At 38.5% G+C, this 24,500-nt stretch overlaps 1 protein-coding gene and 1 long non-coding RNA gene across 1 annotated transcript in view; one reads left to right on the top strand and one right to left on the bottom strand.

The window, feature by feature from the left end:
• Positions 1 to 24,500, bottom strand: part of LOC149052185 (polycystin-1-like protein 2) — a 165,062-nt gene that overhangs the window by 28,516 nt on the left and 112,046 nt on the right. The gene's annotated exons all lie outside the window — the stretch shown is intronic.
• The window catches only part of LOC149052191 (uncharacterized), a 94,974-nt gene that overhangs the window by 32,221 nt on the left and 38,253 nt on the right, over positions 1 to 24,500 (top strand).

Here is a 24,500-nt window from a genome sequence, read left to right as displayed (position 1 = left end):
TGTAATTTTGATAGTTGAGTTTTTAAATATTAATTATTTCCTCTTTGAGCTGACGCCTCAAATTCCCCCCCTCCTTCCAACCTGAACAGACTTAAAAACGTAAAATCAAATATCAATATAAGTTCTTATAAATGTGCAACGGGAGATACGCAGTAAATGGTATACAGTTGTTACAGGTAAGGTGCAAAAGAGGAGGAATTTAAATTGCTCGCGGCAATCTGGAAATCATTATGTGGGTAACGGTTCTCAATATGCATATAAAATAGTAAGGATAAATTAATTAGGGTTAGTTCGAACTGTTTTTCGTTTTTCGTGCAGTTTAGAATTTAAAATCAGTCTTGTAAATAAAATAAGTTCATCGAACCTGTAATGCCTCGTTCCTAAAGTGACATTTTCTTAGCTTTCCCTTAACTCTGAGGTCAAGTCTAACCATGACCTAAAAGCTACCCGCAATACTTTTCGGGGTTATCGCTTGCACTTTCGATACGCCTTTTCCGATAACCTTTCTCGAAAGAACTGTATTTATTTTTTGTTTTTCTCAGAGGGCGCAGTTACGAATCCTGAAATCCTATTGATCTATAACGCGGTCCGAAATTTCCTCTTTCTACCCTCAGGCACGGTATCGCTTGCTGGAGTCGCAAGCTACATCCCTAGCTTTGTTGCCATTTTTCATAACTATATTTCGTTTTGCCGGCTAAGCAGTATTTTTAAGCAAATCATTTCAAAGAGATAAAGGCGGTAAGTTTCTAAAGAAACTGTGGTGCTGCGTCAGTGGGAGAATATAACAGGTAATTTAGTGTTAACAACTGAGATGAAAACACAAATTGGCCACCGTTAGGAGTTTGAAGCCTTTAAACTCTTTACGGTGGCCAACTTACGATTTCAACTCAGTTGTTAAAACTAAACAACCATTTTAAAGAAAACCAAGCCGATTTATAACTTATTAATCCTCTCTCTCTCTCCCAAATCACTTTGGTTGCCAAGAAAAAAAACTGGTTTTGAAATGAATTGTGGTAGGAAATATGTCATTAAATGGGTTGAGGCGCGGCCTAAAACCGTTCGTGATTAACCTAAACCTTTATTAGAAGTAACTCAGAAAGTTAAATTGTGAGGTATTTGTTTACAACTGAGTTCAATGATGAAAATTTTGTTCGTTTTATAGGTGAATTCTCAAAAAATTTTTCCCTTGGAAACCAGTGAGCGAAGTCTTCTATACTTCAAATACGCTTTCGATAAGTCTTTGCAGTTCCGTTCAAATTAGACATTGCATTAGTTAATTTCACGATAGATAACGAAGGAATTGAACGAGAAAAAGCTGCATGAAAACTCTCCCTCTCCATGAAAGACTTACACACGTGATCGCACCAAACAAACGAGCAAAATCCTACAACTTCAAAACCCAGACTTGAATTTACTTACAATTACTTTTCACTTAAGTTTGTCTACCAAACCAGCACCGTTGTGGTTGTTGTGGCTGTTGTTGTTGATATTTTTAAAGTGTGCTTCTGTTTTTTTCTTGCGCGCTTTCTAATAGACAGGTGTCAGATTTTGACAGATATTTGTACAAAAAATGTTTGAAACTCTGTTTTAAATCACCTTTTTTCATCACACAAATAAAAATATTTCGGTGAAGCCATTCTTTAAATTGCAATACCTCAGTCTGTTCCAGCTACTCGCTCAAAAATTTTTCAGTTCATGGAGGACCTTGCCGTAATTACAGCCCTGACTCATTAGGGTTCTTTTGGAAAACATTTCGTAAAGTATACGAAAAAACTGTTATTCACCAACTGAGGTCGGTCCATATTGGGAAAAACTGCACTCTGCCTAAAGTACCGGTGGTCAAGACCTTGGGCACAATCTTACCCAATACGGACCTCCCTGTCAGTAGATAACATTTATCACTAACTACAAGAAACACAAACACGCACACACACAGAAAAATAAAATACTTGGATTCGTTATGTTCAAATAACATACATACACTCACTGATCTCAGTGAACACGCCTTGTAACTTGTGGCAAAGGAAAATTCTGTCGGCTAGATTATCCTAACCGCAGCGCGCTGGACAAAAGTTGGGAAACGTACGATTTCGGTCGCTGTTTTCCAGCTGTGGTTGGTGCAAAAAAGGACAATACTAGAGTAATTCAATTTTCTTTTGAAACATGTCTCCCGGAAATTAGTATGTTCAACTACTAATACGCGCTTTAAAATTCATTCACTGCTCACACGTACAAGTTAGGTGAGCTGAGCATATTCTGTGAACAATAATTTTACTTTTAAGAAGCAAGAGCAATTTTCATAACACAACTGCAAGACTGTAATTTTTCAGCACATAATATATCATAACATAGCCCGCGTGCATGCTCTATACAAGTCCTACTGAGTTGCTATGAACAAAATCTTTATTTGCGCACGCCCGTGCGTAAATAAGATGACGTGAGCTTTTTTTTTTCCCCCTGGCTTCAGAATTTCTGTCCTGTTAAGCTGCAGTGCAGTTTCCCTCTCTTAGGAATACGAAAGAAACCAGCGAAGAACTGCCCAATTTTTCAATCGGCATTAATCTTTTAGGTCCTGATCCACTGGGAATTCATTCATGAGTTCATTTGGCTTTGATTTTGTCCATTTCTCCGTAAACTTTGAGCTTTTCATTCACGGTTATCGGTTAACTGGATCAAAAGTTCTCGCTCAAACCGAAGTATAAAATGTGTCGTGTTTTTAACCAGCCAATAGGGGCGTTTCTTTACTTTTTGTGCGTTGTGAGAATTTTGCACTCTATTACAATAAAAGGCTTCTTCGCGCAGATCCTTGTTGTCGCTCTGCTATAAAAGAGTTTGCTCATGCTTTTAGCTGTGCGTATATCGAATTATGGATGCACTTGAGAAGTCTGGAGAGCACTCAAAAAGCTAGAGTTGCTATCGGCTGCGGCTCGAGCTACTCTTACGCATTTTTCGTGCTCTCCAAACTTCCCGCGTGCACCCATAACTAGTTATACGCACGCTAAGCATGAACAAATTCTTAACATTATGGTTAGAATGTGATCTTACCTCCGGGCGTCTCGCAAATATAGGCATTTCTTCTAGGCGAAGAGATACTATTAAAGAGCCCTCCATTCTTAGTTATCTCCGCCCTTTTGCCTTTTTTCCTTGGCTCAGAATCTCGCCATTTCGAAATATTCAGTTGTTCTCCACTCAGCCAAGTCCAAACCCCGCCTTTCTTCTCTAAACCAATGTGCCACGCACTAGCATTCGAAGTACCACGCTTTTGAATCTCACGATTGATAAACTGCCATTCTTCCTCAGTTTCTATGGAGACTAAATAACCTTTCTGGTCGGAGCAAGCACGATTGTTGTTATCCCAATCTCTTCCGCTTTTCGAAAAAAAGTAAGAGGAATTTTTGAAACAGGTTGCTTGGCACTCTATGAGAAAAAAATAAAGGAATAAATAAATAAATAAAAAAACGTATACTGATGATAACAATAATGCTGATACGAATATAGAAGCGATCCCCGATCCTCTATGAACGGTTATATACGGGAATTGAATGCATGACCTCTGCGATACCGGTGCAGCGCTCTACCAACTGAGCTAACAAGCCGACTGGGAACTCAATTTATTTTTTCAGGCCACATTTTCATTACTACCTAAGTAGTGTTCATAACTGTTCATCAGCCGCAGTGCACATATATGATTTTCATATATTTACAGTATGGAATAATGCTGATGATGGACACGAAAAAGTGTTTTTTATACAATTAATTTCAATAACAAATGATGGGCATCAAAATCCTCTACCTCACTGAAGCAAAAATTACAGTTAGGCTACGTAACGTTTTGAAAGTGGAAATTGGGGAGATCAGGATAATAGCACCGTTATTCATAGAATTTTTGTTTTGCTCTCCAACTTACGTTTTAAATCACAATCCGATGTAATTCTAACAGCAAGTCTATGGCTCATTATTGGCATAATCAGTCAGGTATTGTCTTTTTTTACCGTTCATGTTAAGGTGCATAAATGTTAAAATTGAAATTACACTGCCTAACCTGTTCCTGGCAAATCCATGAACAAACGAAGGATGACTGTGGAAGAGATTAAGCAAATAAATTGATTGTTATCTCAAGAATAACATTTGAAACAATGAAAAAGTTTATTAGATTTCGAGTTAGATGTTGCTAATGCATTTTATTTGCTACACGCCCTTTGATATCTACCCACAAATTTATTACCTTAGTAGGGAGCAGACAGAGAAATTTTGATAAATGCCGCATCTCCGCAATTTACCAACCAGCTGAACAAAAATTGTTAGATGTGGAAAATATTTTTAAGGATACTGTAGACCTTCGCGAATGTACTTCGGAAAATTCTTTAAACGGGTTATTCGGAGTGCAACCAAATTATAAAACAATGAAAAGGATGTAAAATACGCCATCCAGAATAAAAATAGTGTTTCGTTTTAGTTTGCAGCAATTCAAAACGGACGACGGCTGTTTCTTTAAGCGAAGAAATCGGGTTTCAAATCTGACCGCTCAAATAACACTTTTACACAATTTGAATCTTGAGTGATTGGTCTCCAAAATTTTGTGGGAAAATTTCCGTATTCTTGGGTGTTACTAAACTATGGATCAGCAGACCGTCGAACCTCCGGAACCCATATATATATATATATATATATATATATATATATATATATATATATATATATTTTTATATATATATATAAAGAGCAATGAGATAAGTATAAAGTTTGCTCTCGGGTACAAAGAAGAGAAATATGTTTAAATTTTCCATGATGTCCAACTTGGCGAGCAGTAAGCAGTCATTTACCCCGAGTGTTAAAAATTAAAAAATAAATTGAAAGCTTAAACGGTTTGGGTTCCGCAATATATGAATAACGCCTCATCCGAAGGCTCTCAGCGAACCATTAGGCTGGAATTTATCGTATATGACCCTGGAACGAGGAACACGAAGCGTAAAGTAACATCAACGCCCGTAATGCTCGTAGAATTTCAGGGTAATCCATTGAACATGGCTGAATAGAGGACTTTATTAAAAGCCCAATTTTTTCATTTGAGCATAAATCAAAAAAGAAAAAAAGGAGTTCATTGCTGAATTTTAATACATAAAAAATTGTTATATTTTTAAGGGTTATTTCAATTATGTTTCTGTGACTGCACTTCATATTAACCCCTCAGCTTATTCTGAAAATCAATTTTCAAAAATTAAAGAAGAGTTATGATGTTTTAACGTACGACGATGAAGGAAAAAAATTACACCAATTCAACCATTTTTTTCCAACCCCCCGGTCGAATATCAAACTTGAAATCAGTCTAATCTAGTTCCAATTTAAGTGGACCCTGTTGATTAAGTTCGATCGTTTGTCTAAGCACGTCGAATGTACAATAACCATCTGAAGCATAAAAAGAGGAGACGTCTATCCCTTTTGATATCTTGTCATAATGACATAAAACGACAGCAATTAAGCTATTCCTGCATCCTTAATATGGCTGCCAAAGCTGTTTTGTGGACCACCATGACGCAAACAACATGACCACCGCGTAAATGTCTCGCTTGTGTTATTTGCTTTATGATTACTTTGCTCATATAGTTTAAATTGCTTCAGGAATCCAATTTATAAGAGATCCTTCTTCAGTTATAAACTAAGAGTTTAATGCGGACATCTTTAGAGTCTGGTTTGTTTTGTTTTAATTAAGAGTGCCAAATAACCACCACCTGACAATTTTTTTCACGGATTAGTTTGGCTGACTTTCACAGGACGTCCCGAAATCGATATAAATGTTTCGCAACAGGGGTTTATTAATTTCCGGAGTGTTTTTTATTTCCGGAGTGCAAATTTTACGATTATTTAGCTCAAAAGTCCTTAAAGTAAGACTATAAATCGCAAATGGCATTTCTAGCGATTAATAGTCTGAAAGCGTCTTCTATCACGAATAATAATCGTGGTAAGTACGAATTTTAATCGCGTACAAACTCATTAATAGTCGTGTTTGACTGGCTTTTAGACTTAATAGTCGTTTATCGCACGGTTAATAATCGCATCTGACAGCAAATGTCCTTATTTATCGCGAGGAAACGTACTCTTCTCCAAAGAAAGTTCAAGCTCAACCTTTTTTTGAACGGCCGCCATTACGATCAGAATTCAGTATTTCTTTGCACATGGCTTTTTAGGCAATAAATGTCACATATTTGAAGTTTTCTCGGGTTCAAGTTCTCAGTGAACTTCATTTCTGTTCAAAAAATGCGTTTACCAACAAAGTTTTCTTTGTTTTTCACTCTTCCACGAAGTACAGCGCGGGCTTACGGTGTTGTGAGAGACGTAATTAGCGTTTCTTCTCGATGATAATGTGCACAAATACGTTAATTTTCGACAGGTTCGATTAAATTGAAGTTTAACCGACAAAAAATACAAACAAACAGCCAAGTAAGTCGAGGTACGTCAAATTCTTCCCAATTACAGCTTTTTTTGAAGCTGGACGTAAGTTTACGAGCAAGCGACAGATGAAAACGGCAGCGGTGAAGAGTGCTAAAGGTGGAATATGGTAAAATTTTTTTCATGCTTGGATAACTTGCATCCCCTTGCACTAGTAGTCTTGGAAATGCAGAATTGGAAATTGCCAGGCTGAATCCTTTGAAAGGAAGAAAAAGGCAATGTTTAATTGATATCCTTTCCCCGTTTTGTTTTGAAGATACGTAATCCTAGAAAAAAATGCATTGCATTTATGTTGGCGAAGGAGAGAGAAATATTTGAGTCGCGGCCAAATTTCTCCACGCTGCCAGACTCTTTCCAAAACTAGTGCGTTTCCGAAATGGATTCTTCAGGGGCAATAGGGATAATAATCTAACGGAATGGAAAAACCATTCGCGATTTTTTTTGTGAAAACGTATTTTAGAGTTTGCAATGTCACGCCGATTCGGTGAGATGTTTGTTTTGAGATGGCGATATTTATTTAACGGCAAAATATAGTCGTTTTTTACCCGCAACTGATTGCAGGCAACAACAAGAACGGCTTTCCTTCATTTCTTTAAAAAAATAGCTGTACTCTTTCATTCAATAAAATTAAAAATTAATAAAAATATCTGACAATAGTGCGTGACCGTCGACTCAATTCATCGCTACGATTGTTTAGATACGAATTATTTGGATCAGAGCACATAATGTCGCATGGGTTATCATGTTTTCTAAACTTCTTTAATTGATGAGTTTGAGACTACACATACTAGAAACAGTCACAGAGATTTTGAGAGTATTCTTTCAGTTCATCGCAATAACCAAATTGACTCTTCAAGTTGGCTCTTTCCTAACCGCGCGAAAATCATGTTTTCGCGGGAAAAAGTTAAAAAGCTTTTCAGCTGACAATTGTCTGTAAGGGTCAGATTTATCTTTAATATTATTGCATAACTTCGTACCTTTGTGTTTCACTAGTCTCTGGAGCAGTACTTATGAACAACCACGTGTAGATTTCACCAGCTATCTCGCGTATTAAATCTGCAACGCCCCTTCCGTTTTCCGTCGATCGCCTCGATAAAAATCAGCAATCCGTCAACTCATGTATCCCCATCACCATTTCAATTATCTTCGACCACAATTTTACGTCCCTACTGTCTCCATAATCATGAATGTGGTAAAGACACCTTAGAGATCCAACACATTGCCAAAAGAAAGAGCTTCTATGGTGATCAATTGAAAAACTTGCTGTCAAACCTTGACCAATCACAGAGTGCATTTTGCTTCCTACCTTAATCGTGTCTAAAGTATGAGGGGCGATGGACGATACTCTTCGTTCACGCTTATTACCCGTAAGTCACTCCACGTGACATGTAGTGGATTGGTGTATGGAAGAAAGTGTCGATCAGTATTCTGACCATAGACGATGCCGAATATTTTAATTGGGTTACTGTAATATAATCAGCTTTGTCTTTAAAGGGTTGAACTGTTAAACAATTTAATTCCAACTTTCCCCTACATGTCTTTAGAACTATTTTTGGTGGTCTTTGAAAAGTTTTGCTTACTTTTCTGTGATTGGTCAAGCTTTGACAGCAACCATTGCTATTGGTCACCATGGACGCTCTTTGTTCTGGCGATGTGTTCGATCTGCAAGGTCTCCCATCCACACTAACGATTGCAGAGGACGTAGGATTGTAGGGGCGTAAAAGTGTGCACGAAGGACAATTTAAACATAGAAATGGGATATTGGCGATTCATCAGTTGGCAGATTACTGGTTATTACTGAGGCTATTATCTGAAAGTGGGTTTGTTTGACAAAAATCGGAAGAAGAAGCGTTGCGCGAGATTGCTGGTGAAATCTACCTGTAGTGCTCATAACCGCTCCATGAGAGACCACTGTAAAACAAAGGTACGAAACTATATGATATAACTAGTAGGGATAATTCCACCTAGTCTGTTTTCCAGTAATTGCAGCCGGACTCAAACTCCTCTGAAACTGAGAGAGCTACAAAAAATTATTTAATGAAAAAGCCACGATGGATGATGGTTTCTAAAATGCACTGTAGAATAATAATCACATCACTTCAAGCGGTATGCAAAGTTACAGATGATAATAAGAAATCGACCATTAAAATAAAGCTTGTCTTCGCAAACAATTGCCAGCTGAAAAGCTTTTTCCCGCGAAAATCGGATTTTCGCGGTAGGAAAGAGGAAGTCGAAGAGTTTTCTTTTTTAGGCCATGGCAAATAAATAAAAGAATACTCTCAAAATCTCTGTGAAAAATGTTAAGGCTAAAAGAGAGAGAAAACTTCTTATTTATATTCCCAACAGATTTTTTTTATCGGAGTGGTGCGTGACGTAGGCTTCGAATCCTGCATATTGAATTTTGACCGCTGATCAGAAACACTTTCAATGAGAACCCATATTTGTTCTTGTACATTTCTTTAGTTTACCTCTCAGGAATATACTAATCGAACGAAGGAAGTTTCGGAAATCATAAAAACCCATTATGTGCGTAGATCTAAATAATTCGTATCAAAACAAAGCATCGATGAAATGAGTCGACAGTCACGCACTGTCGTCAGATGTTTTTATCAGGTTTGAAATTTTTTGAATGAAAGAGTGTAGCAGCTATTTTTTGAAAGAAATGAAGAGAAGCCGTTTTTGTTGTGGCCTGCTATCGGCTTCGGGTAAAAACGATTACATTTTGCTGTTAAATAAATAACGCCATCACCAAATAAACATCTTACCGAGTCGGCGTGACATTGCAAACTCTTGCACTCCTATTGCCCTCGAAAAACCCACTTCGGAAACACACTAGTTTTAGGAAGAGTCCGGCAGCGTGAAGAAATTTAGCCGCGACTCAAATATTTCTCTATCTGTTTCGCTCAACTAACTGCAACGCGTTTTTTTGTTTGGATTAAGTATCTCCAAAGCAAAACGGGGAAAGGATATCTGTGACACATTGCTTCTTTTTTTCTTTAAAAGGGTTAAGCCTGACAATTTCCAATTCTGCATATCCAAGACTACTAGTGCAAGGGGATGCAAGTTATCCAACCATGAAAGAATTTTATCATATTCCACCTTTGGCACCATTCACCGCCGCCGTTTTCATCTGTCGCTTGCTCGTGAACTTAGGTCCAGCTTCACGAGAAGCTGTTATTGGGAAGAATTTGACGTACTTTGACTTACTTGGCTGTTTGTTTGTATTTTTTTCTCGGTTAAACTTCAATTTATTCGAACCTGTCGAAAATTAACGTATTTGTGTACATTATCATTGAGAAGTAATGCTAATTGCGTTTCTTACAACACAGTCAGCCCGCGCTGTACTTCGTGGAAGAGTGAAAAACAAAGAAAACGTAGTTGGTAAACACACTTTTTGAACAGAAATGAAGTTCACGGAGAACTTGAACCCGAGAAACTTCAAATATGTGACACATATTGCCTAAAATGCCATGTGCGAAGAAATACTGAATTCTGAATTTTTGGTGGTAATGGCGGCCGTTCAGAGAAAAGTTGAGCTTGAACTATCTTTGGAGAAGAGTACGTTTCCTCGCGATAAATAAGGACATTTGCTGTCAGATGCGATTATTAACCGTGCGATGTACGACTATTAAGTTTAAAAGGCAGTCAAACACGACTATTAATGAGTTTGTACGCGATTAATATTCGTACTTACCACGATTATTAATCGTGGTAGAAGACGCTTTCAGACTATTCAGAGAGTGTCTCTGTAAGAGTGGTCCGGTCGATTTTGCTTGAGACACGCATTTCGCTCGTTTCTCGTGTGTTGTAAGACATTCATGTACCTTTACTAAAACCACAATCAGTTTGATCGGATCTCTTTATTTTTCAGAGTTTTACGGAAATTAAATTTCACTCGAGCGAAGGCTTGTCGTGACACTTTTCAAGACTTTTTCATGCAACTTTGGAGGACAATTTACAAAAAACTACGGAACTCAGCAAAAAACAAATACCACAGCCATGTATATTAACTCTATCTTATCTATCGAGGCGACTTTCGTAAACATCACGTTTCAATCAAGGAAACAGGAAGACTTGAATGACACCTTATCGGTTCGCCTAAATCAAACACGCCAAAACCGATCAAATTCAAGGTTAACATTTTTAGGGACTTGTCAACATGAAGCGTAACCGAAATAAATCAAGCAGGTAAATCTAAAACCGTCAGAAATACATACGAAAGTAATTCAAGTGAACTTTACTTTCAATTCAAGCGGCAAAATTTGAAATTGTTCGTTAAACTTACAATCCTCATGCGACCATTTCTTTCAACAATTCAAACACTACAACTAGTGTTCGAATTCCCCTCGTCGATTCCACCGCAAGAAATAACCTGTGCCACCCAAGCTTCGACTCGAATATGAAGTACGAATCAAGTAACATAACTGCTTCATCTTCGCGGCAATATCACGCTGGTATTTTGATTTTCCGATCGACAAGAACGGTGATTAGGAATCGATTGGTTTGTTTACCTCATAAACGTGACCGCTGACCAGCCGCTAAGTGAAAACAGCATTGCGCGGGGTGGGGTGGTTGGCGGGCTTATCGTCATAAGATATTCGAATACATGCTCAAAAAGCCCTTGGACTATCAGTCTAAAGAGTGAAGGCATGCTTCGTAGTGCAGACAACTTTGATTTTATTCTCATAACTTTCTCCTTTAAATTAGAACTGGTATTAATTAATAGAGTTACCAATATATTTTTAACCGGGTACCCATATAACCTTTTTGTTTGTCATCAGTGGTATAAAATAAAATGTCTTTTCCACCAGAAACTTTTATCTATGTCCCATTGCATGAAATGAACACTATACTTAGAATGTTTGCTCTAAGTAATTTTTTTTGTTCCCAAGAATGTATACAAAGTGATAGAGATTTGATTCATTCCGCTGACACGTTCTTTTAAGTTATGTCGCGTGCAGGTTTTTTCTATAAAAAGTTGCGCGTGCAACACACCAGAATTGAAAATTCGTCGTAAAATCGCACAAACCTTAGAATGATTGTAGGCAACTTTGACTTCTGGCGAGATTAAGTGGATGGTTCAAAGGACCCCCTGAGATTTTTTCCAGGACTATAACTGAGATTTGTTAATAACTTTGATAATCGTCATCATTAGCGGACGGTGCTTTTTGCCCATTGTTGTCATCATTATCGTTATCACGCCGGAAGAAGTATAAAGCCGGCATGTCGCCTTACCTAGCTACACAGAAAATTGTTCTCTCTTTTGCTACCCTTGGATCCTGGAAACTGTTACTATTAAGACGATCAACAAGAAAGCCTTTATAATTATTGAAACTTTTGATTAACAGAATGTAGGAAAAAATCGGTGGGGTGAGTTTTTCGCGTATCATATAATCTAAACGATAGTTTTAAATAAAACAAATAACAATTCATTCAATTTACCTTAGTTGTCTCGTGTTTAAAAGTGGCGTTTCTGGGGACCGTAGATTCTTCTCTGATCCTTCTTGTCTCAGCCAAGACTCACTATCATCAACTTTTTTCTTGTGCTTCTTACGGCATGGGACACAGAAAGCTGAGGTAAGCGATTGCAAATTTCTCAGTTAAAGTAAAGCCCAGTAGCATCCACCAGGAATTAAAAACCGACATGCACTGTTTACTTTTATTATTCTTAATCAAATAAGGGTTTTTTTTAGTCTGCAAATTTAATCATATTGGTTAATGAGAATCATACAAACTGAGGAAAACTGACCGCAAATAATTGTGAACCGTACGCATGAGTAAGTATGTTGCGTTGTCAGGTGATTTGATCTTCTACAAAAACGTTATTGATTATCAACCAAGCAACATTGTACATATTTCCATCTGTGATTAAAAGCACTTACACATGGATCTATTTTTTTTTCAACGTGATGTTTACTTAAGTACCCTTGATGTAATAAAGAATTTCTTCTCTTTTCGAGCAGATATGTCACGTGACAAAAACAGATAACTGAAAATGTTACTGAAGACTACCTGATTCAACTGGAATAATAACTCCAAACAGCTTTTGAATGTCCTGAGACATATGCAAGGTAATTACATCTCTGTCTTGGATACGCTTCCTGACACCATCATGATCATGATACTGACGTGTTACCTTTGCACTTCTCCAAAACTTCCCCAGAGTGTAGCGATGCCTATAGCAAATCCACATTTTTTTGTTTATCCTCTTGAGCGAGGTGAAATAGGCAAATCCTTGCCAAGATTAGCTCATTTTCACTTAAAAACCTCTTTAAACAGGTGGCAGCTAATCAAATGATGTTTTACTTCGTCATTGCATCCAGACAGTCGTACCAAACCAATTAAGCCACACGATGAACCAAAGTTTTTTCCATCTTTGCTATTCAAAAAGCAGTCCTGAGACATAATGAACGTCTCGCTAATGAACGACTTCTTCCTATACTTGTAATTGTTTCCAACGCGATACAAGTTCGGGAGATGATGATGATGATGATGAAGGTTTATTAAAAGTATTCAAAAATAGCACCCAAGTGGTGAAATACATGTGAATTTACAAGCATACTTCAAATATTTAAAAAATACAAAAATCTTACATTTGACTTCAAAATTAAGAGTCTAAAGGAACTGGGAATTACAAGAGTCAGTAGTTATATACAATGAAAAAACGCTTAGGTTTGCTTGACTACAAGGACTGGGCGTTAGACGCCATTGTTGGAAAGAAAGATTTTTTAAATCTTTCGGTCCGGCATTTAAAGAGTGATACATGGTTTTTGTTGCGCAACTCATAAACGTGGCAATCGGCGCGCTTTGGTGGAATAAGGTGGTACAGCCGTGACCCAGGCACACAGATACCGTCCCAAACTTTCTTGCAGAGTTCGTCTCTTCTCACATTTAAGCGAGTGGAGTTTACAGCCACAATGGCGTCTTTGTAGCTCAGCGCCGGAAATAATATACGCAGAGCTCTTTTCTGAACTCTTTCGATCATGTCCTTGAGGTAAATTGGTAGGCTAGTAGACCAAGTGACGCAGGCGTATTCGAGGACCGATCGTACCAAGGCATAAAATATGTTAATAAGGTCTTCGGGTGGAATTCCGGACCGCTTGAGCACTCTTAAGATGTAAAGACGTTTTGAGGCTTTGGAGACAATCTCACGCACGTGCTCATTCCACCCAAGAGTGTCGCTGATAGTGACTCCAAGGACCTTGTGTGAGGAGACCCGTTCTAAGGGACGTCCATTGACGCACAAAGGGCCAAGATCTGGCCGTGTTTTAAGCGAACAAATCACAAGTTCCTTGCACTTCTTTGGGTTGAGGTTCATATTATTGCGCGACGACCACTGTGCAATGGCGTCAAGATCTTTCTGAAGGGACGATGTACCGCCTGATGGGATGACCTCGGATATTGTTAGGTCATCTACATATTTCCAGTGGTTCGATAGTAATGGAGTTTCAAACGCGAGATCGTTAATCATCAGGAGGAACAGAATGGGGCCAAGCTTAGTGCCCTGCGGGACTCCAGCGTGCACGGGCAACCAAGGGGATACAATGTTCTTAATCTTAACAGCTTGGCGACGGCCATAAAGAAAACTGCAAATCCAACGGATAATAAAACCACGGACCCCAAGGTGGATGAGTTTATTGACTAAGATAGTGTGGTCAATATGGTCAAAGGCCTTACTAAAATCCAGGAAGCAGGCCCTTAAGAACATACCTGGTTTGTCAATAGAGGACAACCAGTTGTGCATCATATCCAACAGGCAATAGCTGGTTGAAGTTCCTTTGAGGCAGCCGAATTGGCTGAAATCGATGAGGTGCACAACATCCTCAATTAGCCATTCAACTACGAAATCCTCCAGGACTTTAGAGACGATCGCTGTAAGGGAGATAGGTCTTAAATCTTCCCTACCGGTTATGGGCGTAACCTTGGGTACCGGTGTGACATTAGAGTCTTTCCATGCAGTAGGGAAGGAGCCTGATGCAATAGAGGTGTTGAAAATTCGCGTGATCGGCTCAGCGAGCTCAGCAGCATATTCTTTCCAAATACGAGTCGGAATCCCATCAGGCCCAGGGGCCTTAAAGGCGCTGATGGCAAGTAGCTTTTTGTAGACCCTTTGTGTCTCGATCACGGGCGGTTGAGGGGATGGTAAGTAGCAGGGCAGTGCACTTGTATCAAGTGGCTTAATGTCAGATATTACAGATACAAAAAACTCATTAAGGCGTGATGCGAGAGTCGCGCCAGAGATAATTCTGCCTTCCTCGTCAGTATAACTGAGTTCGTTAGGGCTGCTAGCCTTCCCTGCAAGCTTATTCACCATACTCCACCATTTCCTCGGGTCAGTGCTCTTGAGGTTATTAACTTTGTTTTTATAGAACTCGCATTTCCGGCGGGTGATAACCTCTCTGACCTTATTTCTAAGGCGACGCCATTTCTCCTCCGGGCCATTTAGATAGGCGCGTTGGCGCTCTAATATGAGAGCCTTAATCTCAGGTGACATCCAAGGCTTGTCCATTGGATGAATCTTCACGTATTTGGACGGAAAGTAGATATCGCTGGCTGATGAAAGATCCTTAGTAAATGAGTCAGTGAGAGAGTCAACTGATGGTGAGTCACCGTCTACTTCTAAATCACTGAACCAACGGTGTGAACACGCCCACCTCCCAAAAGCGCTTATTGCCGACTGAGGAAAGCGACGCATCGGGATCCTTTTCTTTTCAACGCACAGCGGGTTTAGTTGGTTCATTGAAAGCGGATTCCAGTGAACAGAGCCATGGTCCGAAGACCCTAATTGCGCGCTGACAATTGGTTCGCTGTAGTATTCACTAAAATCCGTTAAAATAAGGTCTAGTATGCTGTTGCCCCGAGTGGGTCTGATAACTACTTGTTTTAGGTTATGATTGGCTAACATGTCTGTGATGTCCTGGGTGTTAAAATCGCCTAATAACACTACACCACAGTCTGGATAAGAAGTCTTTACGGAGTCTAGTGTTTCTATGATGTACATTGTGCGATCTCGCTGCACTTGCGCAGAGGCCACAGGAAAATACACCACCCCACATATAATACCAGATAGTGGGCGTGGTAGACGATGAGGGCGTAACCATAGCCACAAACACTCGTGTTCTGGAGACTCCAAGTCAGATCTACGCTTGAAAGGTATCTCTAAAGACACGAACGCGCACACGCCACCCCCTATTCGGTTGTGGCGGTCACGTCTCGCGATGTTGTAACCTGGAATGGTAAGGATGTTATTATCGATGTAGTCATGCAGCCAAGTCTCCGTAATAATTGCAATATCCATGTGAAACGTTAAAAGCTGAGCAGTCAACTCGTCCAGTTTGTCCCTGACCGATCGAGCATTTGCCATGTAGAAACTTGGGAAGCTGTAATTGGGGCGTTTTTGAGAAGTAATCTTAGTTAAATTGATTACTTTCACTGCTCGTTGACGATTTACTGGTTTACTGGGTCCACGCACTGCGCTGCGAGGTGTGATCCTGACCGGAATCGACTGTGCGTCCTCTCCTATTGTTCGCGGAACAAAAGGACAGCTACGAGAATTAACATAATCACCAGTAAAGATGGAGACACAATTATTTAAATTTCTTGATCTTGAGTTGTAATTATTCCTGGATTGACAGGGTCTTGAAATCACAGGAATCGGCATGTGTTTTTGAGTGAAGGTATTCCGAAAGCGTAGAATGCCCAGGTCTTGGAGTCGGTGCTTTAATTCAGGACACAAAGAGACGCTATTAATAGAGGCAGCCAAATTACGCAAAACCGAAGGAGAATACGCAATTGTTGGTCGGGTTCGGTCAGAAGTCCTTTGCTGGTCTTGAATTAAACAGGGTCCAGGTAGAGGGTGAACGTCACCACTTCTAATGATGTTTTCTAGTCCGACGGGCCGCAGGACAAACGCTGCTTCGGGCAGACATATCATAACAGGCCCATGTTTAGTAGTCTTCTGAACAGCGAACTTAACTCGATGTTTCCGGCGAAATTTAACCAATTCCAGTTTGAGAGATGGTCCGACTGGCAGGTTAGTATCTTTAGCCGTCCTGTAGATCAAGCTGGTGAACCTAGGCTCCGCTAGATGGGCTAGAAGAATAAGAAATACGAAGAGCTCAATGACGGTGCGTGTGTCCGCCATTAGACCCCAGTCCCCTTCAAGACCCCAGTCCCCTTGATCTAAAGGAACTCACTATAACTTTGTACATTCGATACGATTTCAATTTCCGTGTCAAAGGAGAAGCCTACTGTAATTCGTGAGTGGTCAGTGGTTACGCTCGTGAGGTAAAGAATGGGTTTGTGACTTTCTCACTCAATTGAAATATTCGCGTCACTCTTATGAAATGGTTGAACGGAATACAGACTTCGAGCAGTCTCTTATTTTTCTTAAAGATAGTGAGGTCACACTTATCCTGTGAACATGGTGAAGCCGCTCCACGCGAGACTCGTATCTCGCGTCTTCGCCGCTCCACGCTCTCAGAGTTGGGCAAAGACAAGACACGTTATTTCCGGTGCGATACAAGAGGTTAAATGGTTATCTCGATTATCTAAACACATTAATTTACTTGGTAAAGATTTGTTTTTAAATCTATGAACTTATGCTAGTCCTATTTGAAACGAAATGTATTTGAAATAAAAAAGAATACTAAGTAAAACAAAAGTTGTCTGCAACACGAAGCATGCCTTCACATTAAGACTGAGAATCCTAATGTTTATCATGATACTTTAATGCATATGTTCGAGTGTTCCCAAAAATCTTCTGATTATCTGCCCGCACCCACCCCTCACCCCGCCCCTCGCCACTGAACCGTGCTGTTTTCACTCAGCAGCTGGCCAGCGGTCACGTTTATGAGGTAAACAAACCGATCTATTCTTGATCACCGTTCTTGTCGATCGGAATATCAAAATACCAGCGTGATATCGCCGCGAAGATGAAGCAGTTATGTTACTTGATTCGTACTTCATATTCGAGTCGAAGCTTGGGTGGCACAGGTTATTTCTTGCGGTGGAATCGACGAGGGGAATTCGAACACTAGTTGTAGTGTTTGAATTGTTCAAAGAAATGGTCGCATGGGGATGGTAAGTTTAAGGAACAATTTCAAATTTTGCCGCTTGAATTGAAAGTAAAGTTCATTTGAATTGCTTTTGTATGTATTTCTGACGGTTTTAGATTTACCTGCTTGATTTATTTCGGTTACGCTTCATGTTGACAAGTCCCTCAAAATGGCGGCCAAACTTGGAGATTGCCGAAAATTAGGCAAGTTCACGGAGTTATAAAGTTCTCGTAAAGGTCGGGCCGCAAAGTTTTTTTCTGTAGTTATCTTTTCTATGGCACCTACTTCCTAGCTATGTTAGTTGGATCAGTTAAGAACGCCTCACTTTTTCAAAAATTTACCTTGAATTTGATCGGTTTTGGCGTGTTTGATTTAGGCGAACCGATAAGGTGTCATTCAAGTCTTCCTGTTTCCTCGATTGAAACGTGATGTTTACGAAAGTCGCCTCGATAGATAAGATAGTGTTAATATACATGGCTGTGGTATTTGTTTTTTGCTGAGTTCCGTAGTTTTTTGTAAATTGTCCTCCAAAGTTGCATGAAATTAAAGTCTTGAAAAGTGTCATGACAAGCCTTCGCTCGAGTGAAATTTAATTTCCGTAAAACTCTGAAAAATAAAGAGATCCGATCAAACTGATTGTGGTTTTAGTATAGGTACATGAATGTCTTACAACACACGAGAAACGAGCGAAATCCGTGTCTCAAGCAAAATCGACCGGACCGCTCTTACAGACACTCTCTTAATCACAAGAAATGCCATTTGCGATTAATAGTCTTACTTAAAGGACTTTTAAGCCAAATAATCGTAAAATTCGCACCCCGGAAATTAAAAAACACTCCGGAAATTAATAAACACCTGTTTCAGGGGTAGTTCTAACATAGCGCACAACTTTTTAAAAAAAAATTCACACTTTGTTGGACTCAGTTGTACTCATCTTGCAATTCATCGAGCACACGGTACTAATATAGGTTGCTGTCAATAGCTGTCTTTGCACTTATACGAATGTGCCATTCCGGATTATTAATTTTTTTCTAATTATTTGGAATTGTATGGAAAGTGAAAAATATTAAGAAACCTATAATAATGATAATGTCGATGATACAAAGATCCCCAAGTTTTGCTTTAATGATGGACCAATAGGTTAGGAGTTGTGTAGGTTAGGAGTTGTGTAGAGTTCGGTATGTTTCGTTATTAGAGTTTCGTAGGAGTAAAAATCGAAATTAATATTTAAAAAATGGAAAGTTAATTTCGACGGTGTCATAGCTACCTAAGAAAAAAACAGGAATAACTAGCGTCGTACTTACCCAGCACAAAGCATGTTAAAAGGTTTTTGGAAGTTTTGACGGATTCATTGCCATTTATCATCCACTTCATCGTAACCAAGATAATCAAAAGTTTGCCGTTAAGAGTTATCATTACGCTTATAGTTGATTCACCACGCTTTAGAGTTGCGGATTTGCGGCATCCTCGTAAAACCCCTTCGTACGATTTAGAGTTTAATGCAAATCATGATCTCTGATCACATGGTGATGGCGTTTGTCTCCATTTTTGTTCTTTCTGTCATAGACGGACCAATGGACAAAAAGCAGCTTCCACCAGATGTAGAGCATTGTTTTTATTAATACAATCGCAAAAATCTACTGCATCATAAAACACTTTTTGTAGTTGAAGTTTTGTAAAGAAGCAGCTCAAAAGTTATTGATGTTAAGAATGGTAGTTTCTTTATGAGCTCTGCTATATGAAAGTTGTCTTAAACAAACTTCTGTTTTATCAACGGGTAGCTAAAGCTAGTATACCATCTGTTCGTATGCATAAATGGAAATGATTCCTTTTTAGTCATCTCGCCTATGGCATGCTGCGCGTTTCATTTGGTCGGTCTAATTACTTCGTATGCCTTCAACAGTGATGGACTAACTCGCTCTTGTGTTAATTAAGGTGTATTATTATTTTTATACCACGGCAAACTCCGAGTCAAAGGATTTCTTCTCGATTATCTCAGATCATGAGTTCTATGTGAGTTTACATAAAGTTAATCGTTACTTGATCAGAAAACCAACGGAGGCTAACGGCCATAGTTTAATGTTCAGCCTCCAAAACAACTCTCCCCTGCAAAAGCGTCACGCAGACCATCACTTTTGTGTTCAAATGTTTTAATTCAAACATTTTAGAAGGGTCAGGGTGATGTGCTCTGTGGGCGAGACATTATACTCTACTACTAATCTCTCTGCGCTCAAGGAATAATTGATTATTAATTTATCCTGGAATATTCCCTAGTCCTAGTTGCCATGTATTTAATCGATCGAAGCTTGAAGCGCTTTGACCTATTGCATTTGAGCGGTGTAGATAGAAATATACTTGTATACTTGCATATTCCAGGATAATTATTATTATTTTTTTAACTTCTTCTGCCTAAATCGTACGCTTCGTCATCCATGTATATTTATAAATGGGTATGACAACCTAGACTGTTGTAAAAAATCGACTCCTTCTCTGGCTTGTTGAAATTCCTATTCAGCGCTTCGTCTCCGCCTCTCACTTTAAATTGTATACTCTGTGTAAAAGTTCTTTAATCGCTGTGAAATGATGTGTACCGAATAGTTTATAATCTCTTGGTTTATGCCATTTCCGGCTAACATTGGCCCAGTTGAATTCCCTATTAATCGATGTATTTTCGATTCAAACCGATACTCCTTATCTTAGGAATAGCGAATAACAAATGGGTAAATGTAACTGATCCACAAAAGATCCAATCATAAGGGTTTTTCTGTTCTTTCTAAATTAGTTGTTTATTTATTAAAAAATTTACGTATTCATCTACTTATTCATTAAGCAACAACTTTGAATGTCAGCGTCATGTGCGGAGACTATTATTATTATTTAACCTAGAGAAAGAACATCATTTATCAACAAACCCAACTCATTTATTAAACAACTTGTAATATTCTTACCAAGGAGCGACTCTTAAAGGAAGTAGAATAATTATCCTTAAATAAACTGATAGAAGCGCACCACAAACTAATTCTTAGCTCAACACTGACACAATCTTACAGTTTTCTCCAAAGTGCCTCCAAACTAACAATCTCCCACAGTAGCTCTCTCTCGGTATAGCTTTCTGAAAAGTCAGTCACTCCCGACAACAACAAGTACTACTTTACTAGTTACATCATAACTACGTTACCTAATAAAATGCTCCAGAAAATTCCTTGGTTTTTCATTTCTGCATGACTGGGCTTCAGTTATTATTATCCATAGTAAAAAGCAATGACAGTGTTGGGTGAGAAGTTTGTAAACTTAATAAGTGAAACGTCGAATATGAAATAATCATGCAGTAGGCACAGAAAGTTAGCGCGAAAGAATCAAAAGATAAATACATTTAATTAAAGCTGCGTGCGAGAGTGGTTTTTAAAGAAAGAAGAGTCGTGATTTCCTGGCAAAAATTCCGGCCTCGTCTGTTGCAGACTGTGGTCTTAGTCGAAGGACAGTCATCAAGGTACTGAGCCTTTAGAAATTTAAATTTATAGATTTATAGGTTTATTTCGATGAATCTTGCCTGCAAATATACCATCACCTAGAAAATAAACTTATAATCCTAAAGAAGATAGTTTACAATCACAGCTAGTTGAGTGCTTAAACAATAATGATAAGAAAGACCTCTTTTCAGCTGCAGATCGCAAGTCAGATCGATCGTAACCGACTTATTGCTGTTAAATAAGTGATTGTACTAAGTAATTGACTGTCATTTCCGGTTGGCTGGATCCAGTTAATTAAGTTAAGTGCGAATTGGATTCAAATGCAGCACAAGACTGCAATTCAACTGCCCATACATCGCCGACCCCACTTGGATTGACCTGTGAGCTCTTCCTTGTGGAGTTGTTCTTTATAGAAGATGGAAAAACAACATTCGTCTTTCTTTTGAATCGCTCTCTGATCTGCAGATATACGAACAACATGAAATATGGTTCTTAACACTAGTACTCGGATATTTATCGAAACACTAAAGACTGATGATATGGAGTTAATAATTGGTTTGATGTTTTTTCTTACCTGAGTGTTTCGCATGCACTGCAGAGCAAAAATCAGGAAACCCTGCAGCAGAAACATGATATCAGGATCATTACTTTTTACAACATGCAAACAAACTAGTCAAATATCTATTAAGATTTCCAAGAAAGAAGGAAAATTGCATATCTCATAATTCAAAAGAGGTCTGTCTTATCTTGCCTAGTTAATAGCTTTTTGTTTTCAAAATTCAAAAAAAAATTTCATGTGACAATTGTAACGATGCCTTACTTGGTTAGAAAATAAAATAATGATAGAGATTGAATGATTTTGAATGTTACCTTCGAACACTGACCTGAGCAGAGTTAAGTATGGTGAAGATGTAAACGAAACCTTTATGTACAGGCGAGAGAAGACCGAATAGCCACGTGACACCCAGCAGGGGAATCATCACCACGACGCATGCTTTGATGCCAATTCTAGGAGTTAAAAAGAGAACATTCCTTTATTTTCCTTTGACAAGGATTTTTCAGTTTTAGATATCGTAAGGCTTTACTGATTAGGGAATGGAGAAGTTGGGCGAATAGAGCCTCACTGGAAGACATAGCAACCTCTTCCACTATTTTGTTATATTTTTATGATGTGAACCGTACCGTATTTGCTGAGAATGGTCTTCTTCCCTTGTTGGCTGCAACAAATTGGTCATCTCATTTATGACTCGTACGAGTATCAAGATATTGAGCTGAAGAATACAATAAAAATAAATTGATTATTTAGAGATGGTTATCGAATAGACAAAGCAGGAGAGGATCCTTTACAGAGACGTTACTAGTTTGGTAACAAGCTTGGGATAAAGAGTCATTTACTGGGAATAGAACTCTCAATCGGGGGACCTAGATTATGAGCTTCGATTACCAGACAATGAGCTAAAGAAATCGCGAACTAAAGTGTCTGAACTGAATGAACCATTCAAAGTGGATCCTTATGTTAAATGACATAAATTTGATATCTCCTACTCCTCCTGCTTCTTTCATCTTGTTCAATGTTTTTTAAGAGTTATTTTTGCACGAAAAAAATATCTTGGTATATCAATGTGAAACAGTGAGAGAACATCAACAAGGAAGGGCAAGAATCTTTTTTCTCATACGATGTAGTAAAATATGGAGAGTTTATGAAGCTATCTTTTGCCTGTGAAGACATTGTCTCAAAAGATTTTACTCGCTATTGAAAGCGGCCATCATTAAATTAAAATTGACCAGCATTCTCATAAACAGCAACTACGTCCAAAGTTTGTTGTGAGTAAATAGCAAAAGGAAAATGGTAAATATTGCGTGGGGTCATATCATTAATATTTAATTTGTTTTTTGAAGAGCAGAGAAAAAAATGTTTAGCAGCAAGTAGTCCAGGTATACCAATCACAATAACCAACACTAATCATAAACTCACAACTTCAATGAAAGCCACAAAGGTGACGAATATCCAGATCAGGTTGTTAGTCGAGGAAAGCCAGCAACTAAACTCGAAGAAATGAAACACAAGAAAAACACACAAATCCTCAGCAAATGAAATGATACCGATTTCAAACTATATGCAAAAACAAACAAAAAAATAATTAATAGAAAGGAATTAAAAGGAGAAGAGCAAGAAGAAACCATTAAATTTTTTTCTTATTGTTAATTACTCGTATAGCTTTGTAACCCTTCTTTTCCAGCAGCGATGCCGAGTGAAATGGCCACCATGATCAGTGGAAGACCTACCCATATAGAAAGGAAGGAAATCGAAACACCTTACTGCATGACAACACTAGATTTGGCGATCCGAAAGCATGGTGATAGTTACAAGTGCATGTTTTAAAATAAAAAAAAAACTAACCCCATGAGATGACATGATACATGTACATCTTGGTGTTAATGTTGTAAACTTTCACGACGAAGAGGTAGAGATAAATTCTCTAGATCAGCATCCAACAGAAAGCGGCCATCAAGAAATACTGCATCAGAGCTGCTACTGTAACACAGGCAGCCTGTGAAAAGAAAGAGTTTTCGTATACTTCTTAACGGTGCAAAGAGTAAACTCATTCTATAGACAGAAGGAGAGGCCACTGGCGAGGCCTTCCGGCGAGGAAGATGGTCTGTCCAGCTCCAATGGACGTAGAAACACTCAGTCGAATTTAAGAGAGAGGTTGAAAAAGATCTCTGATGAAATAATAGTAAAAAAAAGAAAATAACGAATTAGACAAAAGCAAAAAAGACAATAACAGCAACATACTGAAGACATGATTTGGTCAAACGTTCGTGATGGGGCATGAAATGTAGTTTGAATTGGTAAATTATCCAACATGCATGTTCTTGTTTGCGTGGAGAGGTGCATTGATTGAATTGAATTTCGATTGGAGAAACCAAGGTAATACTAAAAGTTGTAAAGTTACCACAATGGTTCATACGAACCATTTTCCACAACATTTGAAGAAGCGATATCGATTCTCGCTGGCCATTGTTGTTCTCAAAGTGGAAGCCACTTGCATTCTGGCGATAGGCTTTTTGAATGACCAAAACTGTCGGAAAAAAAAGAACAAACGAAAGCACTTACGGTGAAATTTGCAATAGCACATCTACACAAATATGCGTTTTGCGATGTACACAAATATTTCACAATCTTGTTGGATGGACGTGTATTGTTTGTATCTTTTTTTCCCTTCAACGACTATTCGACGATTTCAACCATTTATAAAACGTTTTTCAATGTAAAACTGATGAAAAAGTGAGTAGCAGTGGACGGAATAAAATTTTCAAAACTCAATTCGTTCCTCGAACCGTCTCTTTGGAGAACTATAGATTTCGTTGAGTAGTTTTTAAATGTACGGTTAAAAATCTTGCATTTACATGTATCGCAGACGATAGGCCAATTTTGAGCCCAGTGTACTATATAAAATAAACGGAAAGTATTTATTAGATTTGTCAATTTCAGTTGGTAAAGTGTTACTCACCAATCTATTAT

The sequence above is a fragment of the Pocillopora damicornis genome, chromosome 1 (assembly GCF_964200805.1).
Source record: "Pocillopora damicornis chromosome 1, jaPocDami1.2, whole genome shotgun sequence".
NCBI lineage: Eukaryota > Metazoa > Cnidaria > Anthozoa > Scleractinia > Pocilloporidae > Pocillopora > Pocillopora damicornis.
The sequence above is the reverse complement of the archived record's forward strand: the minus strand, read 5'-3'. Positions and strand labels throughout refer to the sequence as shown.